The following is a 10,490-nucleotide window of genomic DNA, read 5'->3' as shown; positions in this document are numbered from 1 at the left end:
AGGTGTCTTAAGGCTTCAGTTGTACAGTTTTTCTCATTTTAGTGAATACTTCAAAAATTCCCACAGATGACTTTATTCTTGGCCCCTACAGAGCTCCAGCACCCCACCCCGCCTTGTAGACTGTAACAGATTGCACCACATGGTGTCTGTTAAGAAAAAAAAAAAAAACCCCATAGGGCCCTGGGTAGCCCATTAAAGGGCTTTATATTTCTCATGGCAAATTAGCTTAACACAAGAATTTCCAAACATTGTTTTGTGGGAGGCAGGGAGGAATACTATCTACAAAATATCTTTTTCTACAACTAGGAGTCTTTATAAGAAACAAACAGCATCTGTACTCTTCCCCATGAGAACAATGGATTGTGGGTTTTAGAGACTTTGGAGGCGTTCTTTCATTTGTTTTTGAGACCAGGCTGGCCTTGAATTTATAGAGATCTACCTGCTGCTGTGTCTAAGTGAAGGCATGTGTGCTACCATGCCCAGCTCCTGCTTTTCTTTTTTAAGGGCATTCAAACATTCCCCCACCCCCAAAGCCTCTCTGGGATTGTTTGAATGCATAAATAGTCAAAGCTCATTTTCTGCTGAAACATATGTTTCATTGAATTATCAAACTATAAAATTCTAAAAATCAGATCTATTGTTTTCTGAAAGACTTTAAAAATAAAAACAAAACAGATTTTACATGGAGATGGAGTTGACGAATAGTGTTGCCTCTGTGTTCCACAGAGGTGCTTTAAATTGTTAGCTTATGGCCTAGAGAGTAATCTGTGATTTTTACATCCTGGCCTCTGCCTCATTCTCCTGCTGCACCAGGATAAATAAAGTGGGTTCGTGAGCATATTTGTGTTTGAATAAAATTAAGCTTATATTTTATCACTTCTTATGTGACTGAAGGTGTGTATGTAAAGCCACCAACTTCAGAAGTATCAGACTTGAAAATCTGTGTGACACACATTCCAGTACATCCAATTTAACACAGAAGACCATGAATTTGGCTTCTTTACAAAAATACAGTCTTCCATTTCCTACCCTGCTATATTAATTTCTCTCTAAGCCAATTCCTATCACTTTTTAAAAAAATCTTTTACTTAGAACAAAATCAAGTTTTCAGTCCCCCTACAGAATTCTCCTACTTTTCAAGAATTACCCAAACATAATAGCTCCCTGTTCTAAAATGCTTTTTAGCAACCACCTGTATTTTACTTGTACTTTAATGGGTACTGAGATAGCTTTAAAAGTTGTTTCGGGAAAGGAAATAACCAGGTGGTGGGTGCCAACAAAAAGAGCGGAAAAGACTGAGTAGACAGAAGAGAAGAGATGCTGTTTCAGAAAAAGCTTCAGGTTGGAACGAGGGGGGGTCTGCCCTGCCCCATTTGTGTTTGTGTTTGTTTCCTGTATAGTTTAGAAGCTAATTTGTCTACATGGGAAATTTAATTCCTCACTGCTAATAAAGGAGTTTTTTTCGAGACAAGCATGGGGACATGTCAAACTTTAGCAATTAAGGGGAAAGTTGATGTGGGAATTTGACACCAGCATTGTGAGCACCTTTCTCATGGAACTGAGATTATATCCCTACCAAAATCCAAGAAAAGGAAACCAACTCCACCCAAGCCAGAGGTAAGAATACTTCCCAACATCACCTAACCAGAGTTAAGTTTCCTGTGTATAGACAAAGGCAGAGACAGGAACTCTATGAAAGTGTTACTAACACCTAGGTTAACTGTACTGGAAACCATCTTTGCAATGAGAGAAAACTGTAAAATGCACTTATAAGAAAGCCAAGATTGTTTCCACCTTTTTGTGAAAAGGGGTCATATAACGTCTACTCAGAAGTTCAAAGTGATTTCCATTATCCCTCCTTTTAGTCTAGGTTTCAAATGAGGAAAATTTTCTGGTACTTTACACAACGCAACTTTAGGAAAAATACACTCAAATTAGGGGTTAAAAGAAGATACCATATATGTATTCCATTGAACTAGATATTATTTCATTTCCCAGTACCATGTAATTATTTCTCATACTTGTTTCCAGGAACTTAGAATCCGTCTATAACATTTTTGTACGGGACTGCTCTGCACCAGGCAAATGAATTTTAACTCAAAAGAAGCTAAATCTGGAGCCCTTTGAAATGATGTTAATTTGTAACAGCCAAGTACATATAAGCAAAGTTCATGCCTTCTAGAGTACAGGCACTCACTACACTGCCAAACAAGGTTTCATTGAATAATAGGTGATGGCATCTATGATGGTCTGCCAATACACAGGTGGATAACACTTGATTCACTGAGTCGATCATTAATTCATTCAACTTTGTTGACTGCTGACTGTTGCAGGCATAGTCCTGTGTGACACTGATACAGCAAGAAACAAAACAGGAACAATGTTGATGTGCATTTCATTTAAATTTTGGCAGAGGAAGCAGGTGGGAAGAGCAGAAGGTAGAAATAATAACCAAAAATATGTGGCATACCAGATGATAAGAAGGGGTGATATATTATGAACATCTAAAATATCATTTCAAAGATTTCTCAGGTGGTATGACTAGAGCCTTTTCCTTCAGTGATTTGGAATTTACCAGTGGATTCAAATTTCTACTAGCTACTAGTTTGAAAGTTTTATAATGAATAGGTTTATGATGAAGAATGTCGAATAATTCCTCACTATTTCAACAATGATTTGTATTCCAATGTTATAGCAATATGAATTACAATAGCTATAAGGTAAAAAAAAAAACAAACCCAATAGTTCACTAATGGATGCATGGGTAAACTTTTATATCTACAGTGGAGTACTATTCAGCTTTAAAAAGGAAGGCAGTTCTGATACATGCTACATAGTGCTAAGTGAAGTAAGTCAGACACAGAAGACCTAATACTGAGTTTGCCTGAGGCTGGGGAAAAGAAATAGGTAGTTACATAGTTATGGTTTAGAACATGAAAAGTTTCTGGAGACAGTCCTTAATGACACTGACTTATATGCTCAAAATGGTTAAAATGGCAGTTTTTATGTTACATACATTTTCCTACAATAAAAAAGTGGTTGGGGTCATTAAGATAGTTCAGGGAGCAAAGGCACTTGCCATTAAGCCTAACAACCTGAGTTTGGGCCCTGGGATCCACATAGTGGAAGGAAAGAACTGGCTCCCCCAGAAGTTGTCCTCACCTCCACATGCATGCTGTAGCATGCACACCCACCTGTATACACACGCACAAACACAAATAAATATTGTAATTTTTTAGAAGGCCCTTATTGGGACTGGAGAGATGGCTCAGCGGTTAAGAGTAGCAACTGCCCTTGCAGAGGACCCAGGTTGGAATCCCAGCACCCATATGGCCGCTAACAACTGTCAACTCCAGATCCAGGGGATCCAGTGCCATCTTCTGGCCTCCATGGGCACTGCAGGACATGAGTGCACTTACATAAATGCAGGCAGTTCACTCAACACATAAAATAAGTTTAAAAGGCCCTCATTAAATTAAACATACTTTGAAGACATTGACAGTATAAATAAGCTGTTTGACTTAAATCTCATTTGTGACAATCATATATGTGTAAGAAGTCCATTAATGTATTCTAGAAATACAGGCATGCATTACCAACCAGTGTCAGTTAATAATGGCCACATGTTTGTGATGGTGGACCCAAAAGGTTATGATAGAATGGAACAGTTCTGTGTATGCACCTGTTCATGAATGTTCACATGTGCGTACACACATATAGAGGTCAGAGGTCAACATTGGGTGTTTTCCTCTATCCCCACCTTATTTCTTAAGCCTTTTCAAACATGGAATTTTAGGGGTTTTGCTATTTTTTACTTTATGTATATGAATGTTTTGCATGCATGTTCTGTAAGTGGTATATTGAAAAGAAAGAACTGACTCCCCCACAAGTTGTCTTCTGACCTCCACACATGTGCTGTGGCATGCACACCCACCTTCATACATACATACATACAAATAAATGTAACATCACAATGCTTGTGGAGATCAGAAGGGGGATGTGAGATCCCCTGGAACTGAAGTTATAGATGGTTGTTAGCCAGCATGTGAGTGCTGGGAACCAAACCCAGTTCTCTGAAAGAGCATTAAGTGCTCTTAATTGCTAAGCCATTTCTCCAGCCCCTCCACCTTATTTTCTGAACTGGCACCTCTCATTGAATCTAAAACTTGTTGGTTCAACTGGACTAGCTGATCAGCAAACCCCAGAGATCCTCCTGTCTCTGCCTCCCCAGAACTGGGATTACCAGTAGGCACTGCTGCACTTGGATTTTACATTGGTACTGGGGATTGAACTTGTGCTAGTACAGCAAGTATGTTACTAACTGAGCCGGCTCCCAATCTCTAGGGCTAAAAAAATTCTTATGAATTGAAGTCAAAACATGAACCAAAGTTGACTGTCAAACAGCAAGTTGTGTTCTTCCGTCTCCTGTTTCCAACTCTTCATTTCCTCATTTTCTCTTGTACTGGACTGATCTGTCTCGTGATTCTGCATGGCCTGAGGCACAGTAGGCTACACTACAAAGGCAGCATAGCACACAGCCTAGGGTGTAGTGGGCTAAACCATCGGTGTATGCAAGCACATTCTGATATGCACACAACTAATCTAACAGCACCATTACCAAGTCACGTGTGACTATTTAAGAAATGATTATGTGTGCCATGTTTTCAAATTCATTTTAACATCTGCTTCTGAAAGACTGGTGTTCTAGATATGCCTAAAAACGCCTTTAAATTGACGTGGGGCTGGAGAAATGGCTCAGTAGTTAAGAGCACTGGCTGCTTTTGCAGAAGTCAGGTTAGGTTCCTAGTACCCACATAGCAGCTAGCAATGATCCCTAACTCCAGTTCTAGAGGATCCAACATCCTCTTCTGGCCACTTTGGGCATTGCACAACATGGATGCACTTAAATACATTCAGGCAAAACATTCATGTGTACATAAACTAGAATAAAAATGACTCCCAATGACTTTTTATTATAGTCACAGATTAATGCATCTCTCAACTCTCACCAGAGAAGCTTCCTCATGCAGTAAATGGTGATTAACACAGAGACCCACACCTGACTAATGTGCAGAGAATAAGAGACTACAGAGTGCTTATCTGTGATAGGACATTGTCCTGAATGGGAGCAGTTACTTGATAGTAACTGTCCTGAATGTGTCTCAAGCCACTGGCTTGAGTGTGACATCCAGAATGTGTCACTGCTTCTCGGGAGAGCTTAGGACAGGCGCAACGGACAGAAGAGATTCTCACACACGACTGTTTGATTGCATTATGCGTTTACTAGGTCAAAGCATAACAAACACACATCAATACAAACACTCAAAGGGAAACCCGGTCCTCTAGCAGTTAAGAGTCCCAAAGTCTCTTGGAGTACCTTCCAGAGGTTAAGCCTTCAGGCACTCCGTGTGGAGAGGTTCTCTAGTCTGCCGTGATCGGTGCACTCTCCCGGCTGAGGAGCTGTCTCTTGCAGGTTCTGATCACGTCTGGTCGTGGCAGACTCCCGTCAGTCTCTGGCTCTCAGGCTGAGGTCCTCAATCAGGTCTCAGGCGAGGCTCCGGTCTGGTCTCGGGCAGAGCTTCAGGTAGCGGTCTCAGGATTTGGGCAATGTGCCGGGATGAGGCCCACGGATTCAGAGTCTCGTGTAGCCAAGCATCAAAAGAATCTTTTCAGCTACCAGATTTTATATATTTCTTTTCTGGCTGAAGTCCTTCTGACTTACGTCAGTAACTTCAGTGTTTTCTTGAGATATGGCTCACACCCTGTGGTCACTTATCACCAACACACAGACACTCAACTCACATAGGTTCTGTTTGGTTGCTAGGTTACAACTTTAGCTTCTTATCTACTTATCTACTTCACACAGTGTCACAGCAATGTTCAGTTTGGTTTCAGAGTTTACAGAGTTAATATTCATCTTTAATTTCTGATTTATAAATTCCTAATAAATTCCTAATACATTCAGTACAGACATACATATCAAACTTCTGCCTCCCAAGGCTCAGGGATCACTCAGAAGAGGGGGGTAGAAAGACTGTAAGAGCCTGAGGTGGTAGATGACCACAAAGAACTCACAGCATTGGTAACAACATTCACAAATCACACGTAACCTCAAGCCAGACAAAATTCCAGCATAGAAGTGGGGAAGTGGCTAGGAAACCCCAACCCTAACTGAGGAACTATTGACAACTGTTAGGTGCTGGGAGGGGAGAGTCAGTCATTAGGGTGTGACTCTGGGTAGGTTAACCAAACTCCAGTGTATGGACCCATACCAAAGGATACTTGGGGACACAAGTTTGACTTGATAGGTCTTACGCACACACACACACACACACACACACACACACACACACAATATAGAGTGCATGAAACGAAATTAGGCAGGGGTGATGGTAAGGGGTACACGTAGGGAAGGGGGTCTGAATGTGATCAAAATATATAAAATTCACAAAATTTAATTAAAATTGAAAAAAAAAACAGTCCTTAGTCCCATCCAAGGAAGCTCTCCACAGCCCCTAACTAGGAGTGGGGAGTGGGAGGGCAGGGTAGAGAAGGGAGTGTGTGGAGGAATAACTAACACAAAAGTCTTTTTGAAAAAAATCACATGGAAACCTGTTGAAACTTTTACAAATATATGCATGCATAGTATAAAGAATTTAAATAGAGTTATCCTGTAATGCCCCCACCAGACACTGCAGACTAACAAATTAAAAGCCCAATGCCAGGAATTGACTCCTTCTTTTGAAGTTATTGAGCAGAGGGGCGCCTATAGACCCTCAAACAATACTGGCTGTTGCCCCTGCACTTAGTTACCTGCCAGAACATGATGGTAAGACCCTAGTGCTACAGACACCACATACATGAGTCATAGAACAAACGGAGAACTCAAACTGGTACTGATCTCAAAGATTCATTGCTACTGGCTAGCTTTCATAGTGCTGGAAGATGCTATTCATGTTACCAGAAAAGTAATCATCAACCTTACCCACCTGTGAACCCTTCAAGCTACAGTAGTGGCCATCTGGGCAAGATATGCCCATTGGCATAATAATGGCACAAATGTCAACAGAAGTAACCAACCACTTTCTGATTGAATTTAAGGCCTGTTTCACAAGATGGAGCCCATATCTGACACTTATCAGGGCCAAGAATCTGTGGCTAGACAGGTCACAGACTATAGGAAAGAACTTATTACTATTACCTTGCTCAATAGATATAGTATTAACTAACTCCCAGTGACATATTGTTATATCCATAGATTGATGCTTCTCCCAACTCTCACCAGAGAAGCTTTTTATTGCAGCATATGGTGATTAACACAGAGAATCACAGCTGGTCAATGTGCAGAATAGGCTGTAGAGGGCTCAGTTCTAAACAAGACATCTTTATCACACCCACTCCACCCAAGGCTCAGGGATCACTGTGGAAGAGAGGGTGGGAAGATTATAGGAACCAAAGGTAGTGAATGAAGGAAACTATGTTTTCTGGGCACAGCAGTACAGTTGCATATATGAACCCATAGCACTTGGGACAGCATGCACAAGACCTATGTAAGCCCAAGCCAGACAAAAACACAGCATGAAGTAGTCAAATAGCCCCAGTCCTAGAAGAGGCAATTGATAGCTCCTGGGAAAAGGAGAGTCAGTTTTCTTTAAGGGTATGATGCCAAGTAGGTTGACCAGGCTTCAGGATATGGGCTCTCACCCAAGAGTATTTGGGGAACAGAAATTAGATAGACAGATTTGGTAGGCCTTCAAAAATAGAAGATATGAAGTGAGTGGGGTAGGGAGTGGGGGTGAATGTGAGAGGAGATCTGAATATGATAAAAATACATTGCACAAAAATCTTCACCAGCTACACATCTGACAGAAAATTAATATCCCAGAATATACAAAGAACTCTGAAAACAAGAAAACAAATGACCCAATTAAAAGATGGACTATGGATCTGGATAGAAAGCTCTCAAAAGAAGAAATAAGAAACACCTTAAAAAGTGTTTAACATCCTTAGCAATTAGGGAAATGCAAATCAAAACCATTTTAAGATTTCATCTTACCCAAGTCAGACTGGCTAAGATCAAGAGAACAGATGACTAGCATCCCAAATGCTAGCAAGGATGTGGGGATCCCACTGCTGGTGGGAATGCAAACTGGTGCAACCACTATGGCAATCAGTATAGAGAACCCATAAAAAGCTAAAAGTTAATCTACCATATGATCCAATTATACCACTCCTTGGCATTTACCCAAAGGACTCATCCTACTGCAGAGATACTTGTTTCTGCTTTTTTTCACAATAGCTAAGAAGTGGAAGCAACCTAAATGGCTCTCAACTGACAAATGGATAATGAAAATGTGGTTCATTTACACAATGGAGTTCTGCTTAGCAGTAAAGAAAGATGAAATGAAATTTACAGGTAAATGGATAGAACTAGACAATGTTAGTCTAAGTGAAGTAACAACAACAACAAAAGTGATGTTTATGTTCTCTCTCATTTGGGGATCTTAGCACCAGATCTTTTGAGTATATATCCTGATATAACTACAGGAGCCAGAATAATGGAAAGGTACTATGTGAGTAAAGGGGAAGAAGGAACTCAAGAGAGGGGGATTGTAAGAGACACGTGTTACCAAGAGTGAAATGGGGGAAATGGAGATATTTAACTGGAAAGGGAGGGGGAGGGTGATATAAGCAACCATGAGGGTAAAGGGGAAGAAGGAGCTCAAGAGAGGGCAGATACTAGGAGACAGGTACTACCAAGGGGAAAATGAGGGTACTTTAACTGAGGAGGGATCAAGGAGAGAGAAATACTGCTTAGGTAGAGTGAAAAACCAAAGGGAAATGCATTAGCTCAAAAGCCTACTGAGAAATACACAATATCGAACATGAGTGCATGTGTATAACTGAAGGCTATGTAACAAGAAACACAATGCCCGACAGGAAAAAACTCCCTTCAAGTTGTTGGTTAGGGTAGTCCAAGAGACTCCTAACAACACAGGCTATTGCTACAGCCCTTGATTACCTCCCAGACCCTATTGCTGAAGACTGGACTTACTTTGGACAGAGGACTAGGAGCAATGGAGTAGGAACTAACCTGGAAGACTTCTCCCTGAAGACTAGCTCTTGGAGTTTTAGAGGGTACTATGCAAGCAGATAAGGGAGAACATCAATCAATGGTCCAACCCCAGTTTTAATACCTGTTCTAGTTACTTTCTATTGCTGTGACAAAAAACATTGACCAAACCAATTTGGAGAGGAAAGGGTTTATTTCATCTTAACATCTCCCAGGTCTTAGTTCATCACTGGGGAAAGTCAGGACAGAAACCTGGAAGCAGGAGCTGAAGTTAAGACCATGAAGAAATGCTGCTTACTGACTTGCTCCCCTGGCCCATGCTCAATCTGCTTTCTTATACAATACAGGACCACTGTTAATAGTTATCTAATTGCACTTAAAACCCTCTCAACAGAAGGGAACTCATGTGTGGTACTGTCAACATAGCCAAATAAATACACATGGCTGGAGAGGTCATAGATTCTAGATAAAACTCTACATCTGTAACATCCCTAGACAAACATAATTTCTTGCTGTATACTAAATATGGATCCTTATATTTACAGACAAGTATGTCTGTCATCGCTCATCAAAGAAGCTTCTTTTTGCAACAGATGGAGACTATTACAGAGTTCCACAACTGGTCACACTCAGAGAATAAGTGTCTATGAGATGCCCATCCCTAAGTGGCACATCTACAATGGAACTGCTACACCTAAGGTTCACAGAACAGAGTGGAATGGGGGTCACTGAGAATATTAACGCATCACTCAACTCTCACCAGTGAAGCTTCCTCATGATACAGAGGCCACAGCTGGCCAAAGCGTAGAGAATAAGAGCCTGCAGAGTGTGCGTCCCTGGATAGGACTTCTATATTAAACCTCACCCACTGAGGGTTCAAGGACCATTGCAGAAGAGGGAGTGGAAAGATAGTAAGAGCCAGGGGTGGTGCATGACCATATGGAAACAGAATCTTCCAGGCTTCTGGGAACTTGCTCATATGAATTTATAGCATGATGTCGGCATGCACAAGACCTATGCAAGCTCAATCAGACAGAAACCCAGCATAGAACTGCGGAAGTGGGCAAGAGGCCCTAACGTTAGCTGAGGAAATAATTGGTAACTGATCACTGCTGGGTTAGGGAGAGTTGGTTTTTAAGAGAGTGACGCTTGATAGGCTGACCAGGCTCCAGTGAATGAACCCACACTGAAGGACATCTGGGTGCACAAATTTGACTCAATAGGCCTTAACATATATGACAGATTGTATGAAATCTGGTGGGTGGGCTAATGCAGGGAAGTGCAGATAGGGGAGGGGATCTATTATGATTAAGATGTATGACATGCACAGAAATTTAATACAGTATATTTCAAAGAAAAAATTGTTTTCATCACAAATTCAAAAATCCTGCATTACTCAAGCTTTATTTCATAGTAA

This window comes from Nannospalax galili, unplaced genomic scaffold, assembly GCF_000622305.1.
Source record: "Nannospalax galili isolate Female #2095 unplaced genomic scaffold, S.galili_v1.0 scaffold91, whole genome shotgun sequence".
Classification (NCBI taxonomy): Eukaryota; Metazoa; Chordata; class Mammalia; order Rodentia; family Spalacidae; genus Nannospalax; species Nannospalax galili.
The sequence above is the reverse complement of the archived record's forward strand: the minus strand, read 5'-3'. Positions refer to the sequence as shown.